The following is a 16397-nucleotide window of genomic DNA, read 5'->3' on the forward strand; positions in this document are numbered from 1 at the left end:
CCCCGCCGCCTGCCGGGCTTTTCAAGGCACCCGGAGCGCTCCCCCCGTGTCTGCGTGGCGTCCCGTGCTCTCTGTGCTCTCCGTGCTCTCCGTGCTCTGTGCTGTCCGACAGCCGGGCTGGGCCAGATTTTCCCACTGTTCGCCTTCCGTGCTCGCGGTGCACGGCGTGCTGGGCTCTCCATGTGGTTAGGACCAGGAGTGAGGACCCGGCGCTGCTTGTCCGGATCCAGCTGTGGGAACGTGTGGGAGGTCAGAGCACCGCGTGTCCCAGCGAGTGAAGGTGGGTAAACACGGACGGACACACACACACACACATTACCCGTCTCCCTTGGCCCGAAAGCGCAGGCTGGTTGTGATGGGATGTGGAAAAACGTGAAAGGTACGGAGGAGTCTGGGCCTTGACTCCTTGAGGTGTGAGGCCTGCTCCGGGCCTGGGTCTTCCAGTGCCCGTATCCTCCCCCCGTGGGAGTTTGAGAAGTCCGCCCGCGCTCTCCTCGTCCCAGCCAGTGTCATCCCCGTAAACACACTGACCCTCGGCCTCGTTGGGCCCCCCCGTGTGCGTGGGAGCGGGTAGGACACCCGTCCGCTGTGGTGTGAACATGAGCCGAATGCCTTGGAACTGCAGAAAGGGGAACGGGTATCCTGATGGGCCCCTTCAGTGACATTGGAGCCAATTTTTGGCAACTTACTCGGGTTTAAACAAATTTCCCCCCAACTTGGTATTTTGAGAAACCCCACCCCTGCAGAAAGGCTGGAAGAGGAGTGTGATCTTCATGTAGACTCACCGGTTGCAAACGTTCTCCCGTGTTCGTGTTCATGTCCACGTGGCTGTGTCGTGTACAGATGCACGTTTGTACGCACACGTGCATCTCTGCCCATCATCAGCCCGTTCACATCTGTACGTGTTTCTTTTCTTCGTGGGATCGTGTAAAAGTCAGTTGCAGACCTGGCCCTTTTCCTCTGAATTCTTCAATACTATTTCCTGAGATTAAGGACGTTTTTCTACGTAATCACGATACCACCATCAAACCTGAGAAAAGTAATTCAGTAATACTGCATGTAGACTGTGATACTCAAATTTCCTTACTTCTTGAAATGTCTTTAGTTTTTATTTTGATTCAAGTTCAAGAGGTGTTTCAGGGGCAAAGGGCCACTTGTGGCTTAAGGACTGCTGGAGGGATGGAGGTGTAGGAATCCTGCAAGAGTGATTTTTCAAAAATGGGAAGCAGCTGAATTCTGGAAAGTGTACGTGGATAAAGTAGACAATGACCCCGAGGAGGAGGATGGGACAGAAATTTTGTGATTAAGTTGTGTTTTGCGTAGATAATACATTCAGGTGGTTCAGCACTCAGCAGGGACCGGCGGTTGGTTGCAAGACCTTCTCGTCCCTGCTTGTCCGCCATAGTCCCCCAGAATGCAGCCTGGAGCAGCTCGGGGGGGGGGGGGGGGGGGGCGGATGTGTGCGTGCGGGGACGGGGATGTGCATGCAGGGACGGCTGCGAGCCTGGGGCCGGGTGTGAGCACAGGGGCAGGTGTGCACTCTGGGGCGGGTGTGTGCGCGGCGACAGGTGCACGGGTGGGTCCTGGTGTGGGCGCTCTGGGACGGGTGCGCGCGCGGGGCCCGGGGCGTGCGCGCACACGCAGACCTGTACGGCCTTCCCTTCAGTATTCCCAGAGGGTGCTTCGTTGTCGCTGGGGATGAAGCCGTTTCACCGAGTCGCGGGATCTGCTCCTTAACAGACACTGAGTACCAGTTACGTAGTAGGCGCTGCTTTCTCCTCAATACGTATTTTGGAAGTACTTCCAGATCACGGGAGATTCTGGAGAGAGCACAGAGGGGGCGGGGGCGGCCAGTTTCCCCTCGCGGTCGTGTGCATGGTTAGGGCACGATGTCGAGATGAGGGTTTGACGTTAGTATAGCGATAGGGCAGTTTCATCAGCCGGACGGAGGGCAGAAGTCCCCCCCCATGGGGCTGAGGGTCCAGGCGCTGCGTGGGGGGCAGGCAGCAGACGGGCACAGCGTGCGAGTGGGTGCCGAGTGCGCGGCGGGGACGGGGGAATAGGGGTGTGGGGGCGTGTTTTCAACATCTGATGAGAATTTTCAGATACTGAAAGTGGAAGGGTTTCCACAGAGAGCGCCCACGTGCCCACCGTGTTACTGCACCTGGGCGCGTGTGCATGCGTGCTTGGGTGCGCGTGCGTGTGTGCGTGCGCGTGTGTGCATGAGTTTAGGATGGTCAAGGGGCGTCTGTCCGCGTCCGCGCGTGTGTGCGTGCGTGCGTGCATCCTATGCGTGTGTGCGTGTGTGCGTGCATGGGTGAATCTGCGCGTGTGTACGTGCGTTTTAGGATGGTGAGGGGGATCTCGTCGTGTCCGTGCACGTGTGCACACGTTGCTCGTGTGTTTTAGGTAGGACAGTCCAGGGGGTCTCCCAGAGAGGGATGGTGAATAAAGGGCCAGAAGGAGATGACGGGAGGGCAGTGCGGGGCTGGGGGGGGGCTGTCTCCTCGCCTCCAGCACAGCAGGAAAGACGTCCTGAATCAGGACCGTTCTTGGGGTGTGGAAGGAAAGCAGGGGGGCTGGTGGGGCGGAGAAAGGGGATGGAGTCAGACAGGTGGAAGGCTGGGAGCAGGAGGGGGCGGCGAGTGGGGAGGGCGGGGAGGCTTTGGGCAGACCACGTACTAGAGATTTTTTTGTTTGTTTTGTTTTGTTTTGCTTTTTTCAGATTTTTAACTTAAATTCAATGTAGTTAACGTACAGTGTATTATTAGTTTCAGGGGTAGAGGTCAGTGATTCATCAGCTGCATATAACACCCAGTGCTCAGTACATCACGTGCCCTCCTTCCTGCCCGTCACCCAGTTACCCCCTCCCCCCACCCCCCTCCCCTCCAGCAACCGTGTTTGTTTCCTAGAGTTAAGAGCCTCTTATGGTTTGTCTCCCTCTCTGCTTTTGTCTGATTTTATTTTTCCCTCCCTTCTCCTATGATCCTCTGTTTTGTTTCTTAAATTCCACATATTAGTGAGATTATATAATTATCTTTCTCTGATTGACTTAATTCACTTAGCAAAATACCTTCTAGTTCCATCCATGTAGTTGCAAATGGCACAATTTCATTCTTTTTAATAGCTAGCTAATAATTCCATTGTATATATACATCACATCTTCTTTCTCCATTCATCTGTCGATGGACATCTGGGCTCTTTTCCATAGTTTGGCTATTGTGGACATTGCTGCTATAAACATTGGGGTGCAGGTGCCCCTTCGAATCACTATGTGTCCGTCGGATAAATACCCAGTAGTGCAATTGCTGGGTTGTAAGGTAGCTCTATTTTTAACTTTTTGAGGAACCTCCACACTGTTTTCCAGAGTGGCTGCACCAGCTTGCATCCCCACCAGCAGTGCAGGAGGTTCCCCTTTCAGTAGGAGTTCTGTTTGACCAGCACTTGACCACTCTTGGAAAGTGGATGCAAAGGAGGGTCAGGCTGGGAACAGGGATGCCAGTCTCTGGGGGTGGACGGTGTAGAAGTGGTTGAAATCCAGTTAACGTTTGAGGATCTTGTCAATGAATTTGAAGGTGGTTCTATGCCGGTTCATACAGAGTCTCCTTGTTCTGCCTGGAGTGTCGTCTACCGTCCTTTACTTAACCATCCTGGCTGCCGAATCTCCAGGGCAGTTCCCTGGCTTTTGCTGCCACAAAACAAACAAGCGTGTACGTGTGTACAGATGACGTGTGCACACGAGTATTGGTGTGTGGGACCAACTGCTAGAAACAGAATTGTGAGTCCTTTCTGGGGTGTGTCCCCGTGTTTGCCCCAGACCTTCCCCGGTGTGCGCAGCTGTAAGCAGCTGGGGGCTTGGGTCTCGAGCTGTGTATTACGTTTTCACCAGACACCGAGCGGGAAGGCTGTCGTGTGCTTGCCTGGGAGCGGTTCATAAGGATCAGGAGCTGGTTGTCTTTGGGATCAGGAGCTGGTTGTCTGGGATCAGGAGCTCGTTGTCTTTGGGCTCCTCTGTGGCGGAGGGAGAGGCTGTGGTTAGCAGACAGGGGGCTTCAGAGATGGGTGGGCGGTGCGAGGCGGGAGAGCCTGGCTCCTGCAGGTGACTTCGGTCCACGGCTGGAGCGGGGGCAGGTGCGGACGGAAGGAGGAGGCATGGGGACGCTGGCTCGGGTTCGTGGAGCCCTGGGAAGCTGTGTCAGGAGTTTGGGCTCTGTTCTCCAGGTGGCCGGCGTGGCTTTAACGTTGAACCTCGTGGAGAGAAGTGACTAGCTCTGTTTTCCTTGGGCTTTGGCAGGAGGAGAGCTGGAGCCCGGGAGACTGTTCAGGGAATGTGCAGTGGTCTCAGTGGAGGATGGTGAAGGTGACTCTGGGCAGTAGCCGTCAGCGGGAATGGGAGCTCAGGCTTCCCTGGCATCTGAGTGCCCTCTGGCCGGCGGTCCGGGCCTGGGCTGCCAGGTAGTCATGAACGCCTCATTTTCGGGGGCCCTTGCTAAAGGCTGGCTGGGCCTCACCTGGGAGCAGTCTCTGAGTCTGCTTGTCCCCAGGAATAGCCACGTGCCTGCCCCAGGCCGTAGCCTCTGGCCAGTGTCCTTCCTGCTTACTGTTCTCTAGAGATGGGCTTTGGGCCAGCCAGAGCTGGGAACTGTAGATAATCCCCCAAATGGCAGGGCCTGTCTCCAAGAGGGGAGTAGTTTTGGGTTTATTAAAGGCCTATGGCCCATAAGCAGGGTTGCAGGCGTTGGGGAAGTAATACATTATTCAAGGTGTTGGCACTGAGTCCGGCACCGAGTGAGCAGTACCTCCAGGAGAACAAGCAGCGGCGGGGGGGCGGGGGGGTTGTAGGGTCCAGGGCGGCAGAGAGATTAGGGAGTGCCGGGCAGCCAGGGATGGATGTGATTGGAGGGAGAGAAGTGGGCAGAGTCCGGAACCCTGAGCACACCCACATTTTAGGGGCAAGAGGAACCCTTAATGGGGAGAGAAGAGGCCACCGAAGGGCTGATGTCCCAGAAAATGAGAGAAGAGCTTCAAACGGGAGGGGAAAACCATGCTGTTGAGAAATGTCTGTGGGATTTGTCCCCCATCAGTGGGTTCAGGGAGAGCAGTCTCAGAAGGCTGATGGGGGCCCTGCTCCCCAGGAGAAGAGGGGAGGAGCCAGATTCTGCACGGGGAGGGGAGAGGAGCAGGTGGTGTAGTGAGGGGACCCCGGGTTTGCACCATCGCCTCTCCACCCAGGGCCTGTGGCCACCCACCTGCCCCTGGGGTCCCCTGCCCCCGCGGCCACCCAGTGGCCTCTGCCCTGCTCATGTTCTCAGTGGGTCCTGTATGCTGGGGAAGGGCGGCCCCTCAGCCTCACGTACGGTTCCTATCACCACCTCCAGGGAGACAGTTCCCCAGAGAGAACTCAGGGTCTGGGCCCTGGCCGTCGCTCACAGGGACAGCGAGCTGATGTTTTCAGAGGTCTTGGACCTCCTGCTAACAGCTTGCCTCCTGCCCCGTCTGTCTTGATCAAGCCCTACCCTGCTCCCCAGCCCACCCCTTTGTATCTCCCCACCAGCCGGTATGTATTGCTCAGCAGGACCGTGGTTTGCCCCGAGGGCTCAGTACTGTTGCACGGAGGAGCGAGTGACTGGAACAAGGGAGTGGGTGGCTGAGGCGGAGTCCCTGCAGGGCCCTGGGGGCGTCCCAAACACAGGCCCCAGTGCCCCGAGGAGCCCCGAGTGGGAGATAAGCAGACCTTACCTACAACATACGTGATCAGCTCCGCAAAACGCAGGGCGCCCTGCCCCAGCCCGTCCATGTGCATCGAGGGAGGGGACTGGCCACGGACGTCACCAAGCTGTCCTTCCTTGGCCATCTGAAGGGGCTCCCCCATTCGCCCCGCCTGGGGTCTGCTGCGGCCCTCCCCCTCCTCAGAGCCCCAGTGGAACAACAGAAGGATGGCCTGGGGCTGCCCCTGGAACCGCACTGGCCCTTGTCCCCTGCCTGGGCCTTTGTCTCCCGGGGTCCCCTTGGTCTGCAGCCCGAATGCCTGGTTCCCTCTCCCCTTCACTCTCTGATTCTCTGCCTGGGCCCTAGGGAGGGACGAGTGACCTCCCGACAGCCTGCCCAGTGGATTTCCCTGCAGAGTGGCCCGTCTGCGGCACCCTCCGCCCGGGGCTGGTGTGTGAGGCACTTCTCTGCGGTCCCCAGCAGGATGCGCAGCCCAGAGCGCGCCCGCGGACGGGAAGTAACTGCAGCTGTGTGTGGTCCGAGTTCAAGAGGAAGCTGCCTGGGGTTGGCCTCCCTGCGCCCAGGATGTACGCGTCTTTCCCAGGCCACGACCCGAGCTCTGCCCTGCACTTCCTCGCCTCCCCGATCCCTGCCAGGGTGCGCTGGGCTTGGCCTCTAGCTCCCGTGTGCTGGCACAGTGCTGAAGCCACAGTTTGGGGTCCCAAACACCAGGAATCTGAGTGCATTTACACTTGGACCATTCCAGTCCCTGTCAACCAGCCAGGAGATCACTTGGGCTCCAACAGGTGCCCTGGGGGGCGGGGGGGAGGACATGCTGGAGCCGCGGCTACAGCCCCCCCCTCCACACAGATCTCCGTCTCCTGGGAAAGAGAACGGCACAGTGGGAGCCCCAGGAGGGGGGTGGGTGGCGGGGAGACAAGGTGCCAGGGGGCACTGCTGCTCGCGCATCCGGGTCGGGGGCAGGCGTGCAGGGCAGAAAAAGGTGGAGGAACTGCACCAACCCCCCGCCCCCTGACCCTCAGGGAGCCCAGAAGCAGGACTTCCTGACATTCACACCTGGATTGTTTGTAGCAAACCAAGTACTTCAGTTACAAAGAATTTGTAGAACTTTGTAACTTAAAGAAATTTTGAAAAATAAGAAAAGTTAACAGTATCAGTACAACAGACAGCGGTGAGAACCCTTTCCCTTAGATTAGCCGAATAGTGGGAATCGGCCTCGCGCACTTGCTCTGTATCTTCTCCCGCGAGAGTAAATTGTATCCGCTTGCTTCTTCACCCTTAAATACTTGCACAGCCCCGAATATTTACACAGTATCTCAGACTGCAGACATTTTCCTCCACAGTCTGACAAAATTGTCAGCTCAGAAATGTAACAGCAGGGGCGCCTGGGTGACTCAATCGTTGAGCGTCTGCCTTCAGCTCAGGTCGTGATCCCGGGGTCCTGGGATCGAGCCCCGCATCGGGCTCCCTGCTCCGTGCGGAGTCTGCTTCTCCCTCTCCCCCTGCTTGTGCTCGATTTCTCTCTCACTCTCAAATAAGTAAATAAATAAAATCTTCAAAATAATAAGTAGCGGGTCCGGAAGGTTCCAGAATAACAGTTAAATAGCAGGTCCGCAAGGTTCCAGAATGTTAAACAGCGGCTCTGGAGGGTTCCAGAATGACAGGTAAATAGCGGGTCCAGAGAACAATGAATCCGGAAGGAAACAGGAAGTATGCCTCCATGAATGAGTGAATGAATGAATGAATGAATGGTGGCCTACTTTGACTAAATATAAATTAAAATTTAATATGTAGGTGTATTTTAAAGTTATTATAGAGACGTCACAACACAAGATCAGGAATAGGGTGGATTCCCCCCCAACACCGCCCCGCTCTCTGTTTGTTCCTGTTCCTCCGATTCCCATTGGTGACGCCTGCTAAGAGCAGCAAGGCTGTAAACAGTCCCAGACTTTCTCTTCCTGCACCTGCTGTCCAGACAGGTTCTGGCTTCCCCAACCCCTCCTTCGTGTTCCGCTCACTCGAGCGCCGGCCATGTTGTTACACGGGCACACGTGTCACCCCTGAGTTCAGAGGTCTCTTGGGGTGCAGGCCTCGGGGTTCCGTGGAGGCTGGAGGGCCAACAACAGAAGCAGGTTGCTGGCGAGAGAGTGTGTGTGTGTGTGTGCATCCCGGTGGCCGAGCGTCCCCACCCTTGACCACGTGGCCAGGCGCGGGGCGGGATCCTTGCTGGGAGCCTGAGAGCCTGTCAGTCCCGCCACCACCTGGGCTTTACGGCCTTCTCAGGAACAGGCACCTTGTTAGTTAAAGGCTGTAAATCTCCTGTCAGCTGGGATTGTTCCTGCTTCCGACTGGAGAAGAAGAAAGGGGTGAGGACTAACCCCAGAATCGGGTGTTCCGGCTACGACCCAGGAGACAGTGCGGTGGCCCCTGCCTTAGGGACCCAGGAACTGACACAGGTGGGCTCGGGGGTGGGAGGAGGGCACCTGTGACCTGGCCGGGGGGGGGGGGGGGGGGGGGGGGTGGCGAGGCTGAAATTCACAAGCAGCTGAAACAGACTAATTACTGAGACAAGTGAGGACATTCCAACATGGGCAAAATATTAGTAAGAGTATTCTTTCAGCTGTTAAATTTCTTTTTTTAAAAGATTTTATTGATTCATTAGAGAGAGAGAGAGCACGAGCAGGGGGAGCGGCAGGCAGAGGGAGAAGCAGGCTTCCCGCTGAGCAGGGAGCCCGATGCGGGACTCGATCCCAGGACCCCGGGATCATGACCTGAGCTGAAGGCAGTCGCTTCACTGACTGAGCCACCCAGGTGCCCCTGGGCCCACTATTCAACTGTTATTCTGGAACCTTCCTTCACCATCGTCATTGGGAATTCTCTGCACCTCTTCTCTGTTTCCTGGGTCCCATGCCTTCGTCTTTCTTGGTTTATTTCCTTATTTCAATGGAGAACATCCTCTTAACACTTTCTTAAGAAAGACTGCGTAGGATGTGAAATGTTTTTACTTCTTGCCTGTCTGGAAATAATCTCACTTGATCGAATATTTGGTCGCGTACGGGGGTGAGAGATTATTTTCCCCTCACGATCTTGTAGACATTTTCCCATTTCTCTTAGTTTCCAGTGTTGCCATTCAGAGGTTTTGATGTTATTTTGAGGCACTTTGTGACCTGCTTTAAGAACATTTTCTTTGGAAGGTTTTAGGATTTGTTCTTTGTCCCCAGCATTCTGAAATCCCCCAGTGGTGTGCCTGGGCCTAGGTGTTTGTGTTCGCTCCGTTGGCTTTTGGTGGGTTGTGTCGATCTGCAACTAACACTCTCTCAGTTCTAGAAAGTTCCCTTATTTGTAAGTTATCCTCACCTTTCCCTGTCTTCTCTTCCACTCAGGAAATCTTACTATTCTTTATCTCTTTCTGGGAAATTTCATGACTTTCTCCAACCCTTCTTTTGAAATTTTCATTTCTGCTATCATATTTTTATTTCCAAGGGCTCATCTCTGTTCCCTGAATGGCCCTTTTTAAAAAGATTAGTTCCTGTTCTTGTTTTGTGGCTGCGATATCTTATCTCTCTTTTGATTTTAATAATTCTTTTTAAGAGAGAGAGAAAGAGAGAGAGCAGGTGGGGGGAGGAGCCGAGGGAGAGGGAGAGAGAGAGTGTCAAGCAGACTCCCTGCTGAGCACGGAGCCCGATGGGGGCCTCGATCCCACAACCCTGAGATCATGACCTGAGCCGAAACCAAGAGTCAGACGTTTAACCCACTGAGCCACCCAGGCGCCCCGATAATTTTTTTTTTTTTTTTAGAGCACTTTCTTCAGCTCCCTCCTGTCTCACTTTTCTCCAAGTTCCCCTCTCGCTTGGTCTCTGTATCTTACCCTAGAAACTTCCCTCCAACAGCTGGTGGTGCTCGCCCCCCTTTCCTCTGAGAAGCAAGGCCCTGGAGACGCTGATTGGAGACTCATGCGCAGCCGTGGGACTCTGTGCTGGGGGGCTTCGCGGAAGGGGACCAGGTGCGGACCTGCTTGACTTGTGCTCGTATTTGCAGGTCGTGTGACCTGGCCGTGCTGTTTCCTCGAGCAGGAGCCCTCCTCTGTCTCACAGCCCGTGTGCTGGTGTTCTGGAAGCTTGGGTGGGGGGGCTGGGCGTCCCCTCGTCCGGTGGGTTGTTTTCAGCATAGAATGGCACCCGGGCTCCCAGTCACACCTGGTGTGCAGATGGAGGGGAAGAGATCCCCTGCCCTTAACGACTTTGAGCGTATTTTCCAGTGTCCAGTCCTACTCTCTATCCGTGCCTTCAGAGGTTCCGGGCGCCTTCGATTTCGGAGCCTTTTCAGGATATTCTGAGTCAGCAGTTGGCTTGCTTCTCGGGGTTCTAGAACCCCAGCTCTGCTCCCTCCATCCGTCTGGTTTTTCACCTTTTTCTAGTCTGTTATGGCAGGCAGCTCTTGACTGCTCCCAGGCGGCAAAATTGGTTGACATCTTTCATCTTTGGTTGTTGCCTCTCCTGCTGTCTTTATTCTTGTGGGTTTATATGTTTAAAATACTCCTTCACTGTCGCAGTGGGGCTTAAGGACGAAGGGGTGTAAAGGGGTTGGATCATCCATTCTTTATCAGAAGCATCTGTAATATCTCTTTGGACTGAGAAATGCCCTCATCGTGATTATAAAGGTCGGCTTTCCCAGGCCCAGTATGGAGTGGATGGATGTATCGTTTGTGGGGAAATGTTTATTTTATATTCCACGTGCTGTGTGTTGAAGGAGGCTGTAGTGACCTCTCCACAACCCTACTTCTTGACCCACCCTCTGCTCTTCGCCTTGGGGAGGGAGGGGCTCCGGTTCTTCTAGGGCTCCCTTCCTCCTCTGCTCAGGGACCACAGACTAAAGGATCGCAGTGGGGTGTACTTCAACTCAGCCTGCATCTATGAGCACTAAAGTGGGAACGGTCTGGGACTCGGGAAACAAGGTCAGCAGAAGCACCAAGATAAAGCTTTCCTATCAGTGGGTGGACGTGCGATGTCTCCAAGGATGGGGGCAGGATGGAAGGAGGGAGCGCCACAGCAGGACTCTGGAAACCACCCTCCAGGACAGGCTGCTCCCCGGGTGAACTCATTCTTCAGGAGAAGTCTAGGCTCTTATGGGACGGGGTGCATCTTCCCTACGTGAAACTCAAGGCACATTCTAAATCGGTGGTAGGGATACCCCAGCAGTCAAGCTAGCGTGCTTTCTCCTTCCAATCCCTGAATCCTAAGATTTGTGGATGTGTTAGAAATGCTCCTGGCAGGGCGCCTGGGTGGCTCAGTCGTTAAGCGTCTGCCTTCGGCTCAGGTCATGATCCCAGCGTCCTGGGATGGAGCCCCGCATCGGGCTCCCTGCTCGGCGGGAAGCCTGCTTCTCCCTCTCCCACTCCCTTGCTTGTGCTCCTGCTCTCGCTGTGTCTCTCTCTGTCAAATAAATAAATAAAATCTTAAAAAAAAAAAAAAAAAAAGAAATGCTCCTGGCACAAAGACCCCATCTCCGTCCTCGCAGACCCTTCAGGTGGTGACGTTTGTCAGAGATCCTGGTGAATGTGTGACCTGACCTATTCTTCCAGCTCCTTTTCCTGTGAACATAATCTGTCTTCAATTAGAACATTGAAAAGGGTTTTGCTTAATTTAGTCTCTTAGAGTCTTGGGGCTCTGGTTACCTGAGATTGAATCCCAGGTGTTTCCAAAATTCCACAGCCACACATTCCTTATGTCGTAGTGGGTTTGGGGGTGGGGTCTCAGGTTCTTACTTCATCCTTCACTTTTTTTTTTTTTTTAAAGATTTTTAAGCATTTTCTACGTGGCATGTTTCGTTTATAACGATTTCCCAGACCTCACTCCCGCATTAAAACACTCGGGCTTTACAAAGAACTCTGGAGTTCTCCAATTAACCGCGCCGCCTCCCTGAGCCCCACGCAGCGGGGGCCCCACTGCAGGGCGGTCGCCGTGCCTCCCGCCGAGCCTCAGGCGTGTTTTCCTTGGAAAACTGTGAGATGCTGGCTGAGAGAGGGTTCCGCTCCGCTCCGCTCGCTCCTTCCTGCATTTTCGGGTTCCGGATGAAGGATTTCGTTTTGTCTCAAGGTTGGCCTGCCGATATTCACACAGCCCTAAAAGTTTTCAGCTTGTGAAGTCGGAGTTCACCCACTGATTTAAAAAAAAAAAAAATCCGTGCATCTTTGGCTCGCACCTGAATTTGGTTTTCCTTGAAATACATGATGATTTTTACAGTTTGTCTGCCAAGAAAACACAGGGTCAGGTCACTTTATCATGTCCTCATCTCTCTTTTTGTCAAGAGACCGCATCATTAGGTAACAGCGTTAGCTCTGAGCTTAGCATCATGTAGCCGAATAGTTAACTTTCTTTTGATTTTGAAAGATTCGGAGTGAAAAATATCCTGCATTTCAAACAATAAATGCATTCTCTGGCTACAAAGAGACAGAAAGATGTCAGTAACTGAGCTGTCATTAAGTATTTATTCATTCATCTGCTATGTTATTTTTTGGTCGATATGTGTATCCTGGAAGTCGGCTGAAACCTCCCGGCCCTTGTACTTTAGGTTACGTTTCCTTGAACTGCCTCCCTCGGCTGCCGAAGGAAGAGAATCTTTATCCCTTTACCCTGTTTTGTTCTCTCTTGAAAAAAGATTTTCTATCACTAAAAGATTGCTACACAAATTCTGGCCCCGGGTGAGGAGGAGACTGAGCACAGCATGTCTCTGTGGGCCCTGGGCCTCCCCTGCCGCGGCCTAGTCTTGGAAGTGACAGGGTATCACTTCCATCCTATTCTTGTGGCTGAGGCACGCACAGAGGTCTGCTCAGGTACACAAGAAGGGGAGCTAGACCCCACCATTCCGCGAGAAGAGTATCGGTATCAGAGAAGAGCACGCGGGATGTTACATAGCGCTGTGGAAATATTCGGAAAAACGCAGCCCGTCACAGTCCACCCCCTGAGCGCACCCCACACCCCTCCCATGTGCAAAGTACTCTCATCCCATGTTGGCAACAGCTTAAAATTGGGGTCTCATCCAGGTGTGGGTGGTCTCTCAGGTGTGGCTACTGGATTAGGGCTCCCACCGTGGCTCTTGGCTTTCCTCTTGTGGGTCATCTTTCCTTTCCCATAAATAGTAGCCCATGTTCGTAGGTGAGTCCTTTTCTTAGCCTGATTCTCACCTATAGAAGGTTGCGGGTCCAGTGTTCTCTTTTCTGTTGGTCTTGTTTCTGTTCTTTTCAGTTCAAGCTCATATAATTAAAAAAGAAACAAAAAACTTCGTGGGTGTCGTATGCATCAGTTATAATCCAGTCTAGTAGACACCGTCCATATGCAGACCTCCGTGATAACCCTTTTTCTAGCGTGGGGCTCCTTACCGTTAACATTCTTAAAAGCCCTATTATTTTAACAGAGAAATTTTGCTGGACCTACCCTTAAGATCCTTAAAGGCCTTTGTCTGAGGCCCCACCTTGAATCTTTCTGAGGTCTTAACCATTATCAGACAGTTACACCTTTGGCTTACTCCTTAGAATGTGTTTTCCCGAAAATGCCCTGCAGTGGGTCTCTGCCCAGAAGACATCTTCTTAATTTTGGTGTTGTTGCTCATCTGGAGTGGATGAGACTAAGAGATCTAGTTTTGAGCCCAGCAAGCCCTGGGTCATTCATACATAACATTTCATCTTTAATTTAACCTCTCCCCTCCTGCATTTTATCACGGGGGGCGAGAGTACTCTGTCTGAGGGCCTCCTTGCATCACAGAGTTTACTAGATACAGTTCCCACTCTCCAGGGTACTGTGGGAGGACGGAGTCCCCACTATTATGCAATGATACTTCATGCATGACAAGACTTCCCCTACTTTCATAAGCCCTTCCTGGATTCTCCAGTAATACCTTTCTGACTTTCCATCAAGCTCCCACCAACCGCCTCCCTGAAGGCTGTAGGCTCCTGCCCAACACCTGGTCCTAAAGCCAACTCCATGCCTTGGGGTTTTGTTTCAACAGCACCCCACTCTTGCTACCGAAATCTGTTCCGGACAAACCATATCAGAAGCCAGCTTGAATTCCGAACTGCTACTGAATTTGCCTTGAAATGAACATGTATAGTTGGGTCAGGTGTACAGCTGGGAATTCTTAAAATTTACCTTCATGTAGACTACAACACTGGTTGAAAATAAGTAATAAAAAGCCCTCAGGTGTCCAAATATATACCATAAAAGTCACCCCTTTAAAGTGTATATAATTCGGGGGCGCCTGGGTGGCTCAGTCGTTAAGCGTCTGCCTTCAGCTCAGGTCATGATCCCGGGGTCCTGGGATCGAGCCCCGCATCGGGCTCCCTGCTCAGCCGGGAGCCTGCTTCTCCCTCTCCCACTCCCCCTGCTGTGTTCCTGCTCTCGCTATCTCTCTCTCTGTCAAATAAATAAATAAAATCTTTAAAAAAAAAAAAAATAAAAAAAATAAAGTGTATATAATTCAGTGGTGTTTAGTTTATCCACAGTTATGAACCATCACCACTAATTTCCAAACATTCTGCCGCCCAAAAAGAAAACCCATACATGCAGTTTCTTCTCAGCCACACCCCCCGCCCCGTTCCCCACCCCCACACTTCTTCCTTTCCCCTCAAACCCGGGAAACCATGGATCTGCTTCCTGTCTCTACGGATTTGCCTCTTCTGAGCATTTCACATACACGGAATCATGTGATACGTGTCCTTTTATGTCTGGTTTCTTTCACTTGGCACCATGTTTTCAACACTCATCCATTGCATGTATATGTTATTACAATGTAACAATAGCCCCTGGCAAGCCCTAAACACTGAACAAAATCCAAATGCACCTGACTACCTGAGGAGCTTGTGACGTCAACAAAGGCATCAGATTGGGACAGGAGCCCAAACCGGAGGAATGATGTGTCACCGGGGGACTTTCCCTGCTTCCTTGCTCGTGTATGTTGACGCTGACCTGAGAGTGGCCTCGGTACGGGTTGTACGGCAGGGAGGAACGGTCAAGATATGGAGAGAAACTCTGTTTTTTTGGCCGTAGAACTAAGAAAAGAAGCTCCCTCAAGCTCGGGGGTGTGGCAGTAACTCTCCCTTTTAAAAAAATTTTCTTTTCCTCTCTTGGTTGTGGCCCAGTGAGGCTGGAGTCACAGAGTCGTGGCGTGGGCCCCTAGAACTGAGAAAACCCACGTTTTTGGCTGGAGGAACTGGAAAAGGGAGATGCGATGGTGGAGGACTGTGGGCGGCAAGGCTCCATGACTTTTTCTGCTTTGTTTTCTCTCCACTTGGCCCCGGGGGCAGCCCCGTCATGCAGAGGTCTGGCAGCATAGATGACCAACCCTGGAGGAGAAACCCCTTCTTTCAAGCAAGAGGACGTAAAAATAGATCCCTGGAGGTTGAAGAGGGCAGGGAACATCTTGGGGAGAAGAGCGCCGGAGCAGAGGAAGCCCTAGTTGTGTGTATGGATTTACCCAGATCCTGGGTTCATCACAGAGCTGTGTGTGCATAGGACAGACCCAGAGTAGGACAGCCCAGCAAAGGCTTTGGAAATTCCATTAACACTGAAGTCACAGCTCACAGACGGTGAGGCAGAGCTTGATGTCTGAACCTAAGCAGGTCAATTGTCTGCTAAATCAAAACAAACCAATAAATATCAACATCCTCCGGAGGATTTTCACAGGACGTAGAGTCTCACAATGTCTAGGGAACAATCCAAAGTCCCACAAAGAGATGAGAGAAGAAATTTGGTGCAGAAAATATATTTGAATAACAGATGAAAACTCTCCAAATTTAGTGAATGACAAAAATGGACAAATTCAAAAAGCTCAGCAAACCCCAAACAAGATGAACTCAATAAAGCCATGTCCAGACAACAAATTATTGAAAATCAAAGATTGAGGGGGGGAAAAAAAAGCCCCTCTTTAAAGTTGCTGGAGAACAAGGACTCAGAGCAAGAGTTCGAATGATTTTGGGTTTCTCATTAGAAGCAAAGAAGCCACAAGACTGTTGAATGAATCCTTCAAGTATTTAAAGAAAAGACCTATCAACCCAGAATTCTATTTCCAGTGAAAAATCCCTCAGGAATAATGGCAAAATGAAGACATTTTTATTTATTTTTATTTTTTTAAAGATTTTATTTTATTTAAAAAAAAGATTTATTTCAGAGACAGAGAGAGTGGGACCGAGAGTGGGGGGAGGGGCAGAGGAAGAGGGAGACTATCTCCAGCAAGTCTGAGCGGGGAGCCTGGAGCCCAACGTGGGGCTCAATCTCACAACCCTGAGATCATGACCTGAGCCGAAGTCAAGAGTAGTCAGACACTCCACTGACTGAGCCACAGAGGCACCCCTGAAAGATTTTATTTTTAAGTAATCTTCACACCCAATGTGGGGCTCACACTCATGACCCTGAGGTCAAGAGTTGCACACTCCAATGAATCATGAGAGATGATGGATTCTGAAAAACAAACTGAGGGTTCTAGAGGGGAGGGGGGTGGGGGGATGGTTAGCCTGGTGATGGGTATCAAAGACGGCACGTTCTGCATGGAGCACTGGGTGTTATACGCAAACAATGAATCATGGAACACTACAAAAAAAAAAAAAAAAGTTGCACACTCCATGACTGAGTCAGCCAGGTGCCCCAGAATGAATACATTTTTAGCTGAAAGAAAAT

This window comes from Halichoerus grypus, chromosome 2, assembly GCF_964656455.1.
Source record: "Halichoerus grypus chromosome 2, mHalGry1.hap1.1, whole genome shotgun sequence".
Classification (NCBI taxonomy): domain Eukaryota; kingdom Metazoa; phylum Chordata; class Mammalia; order Carnivora; family Phocidae; genus Halichoerus; species Halichoerus grypus.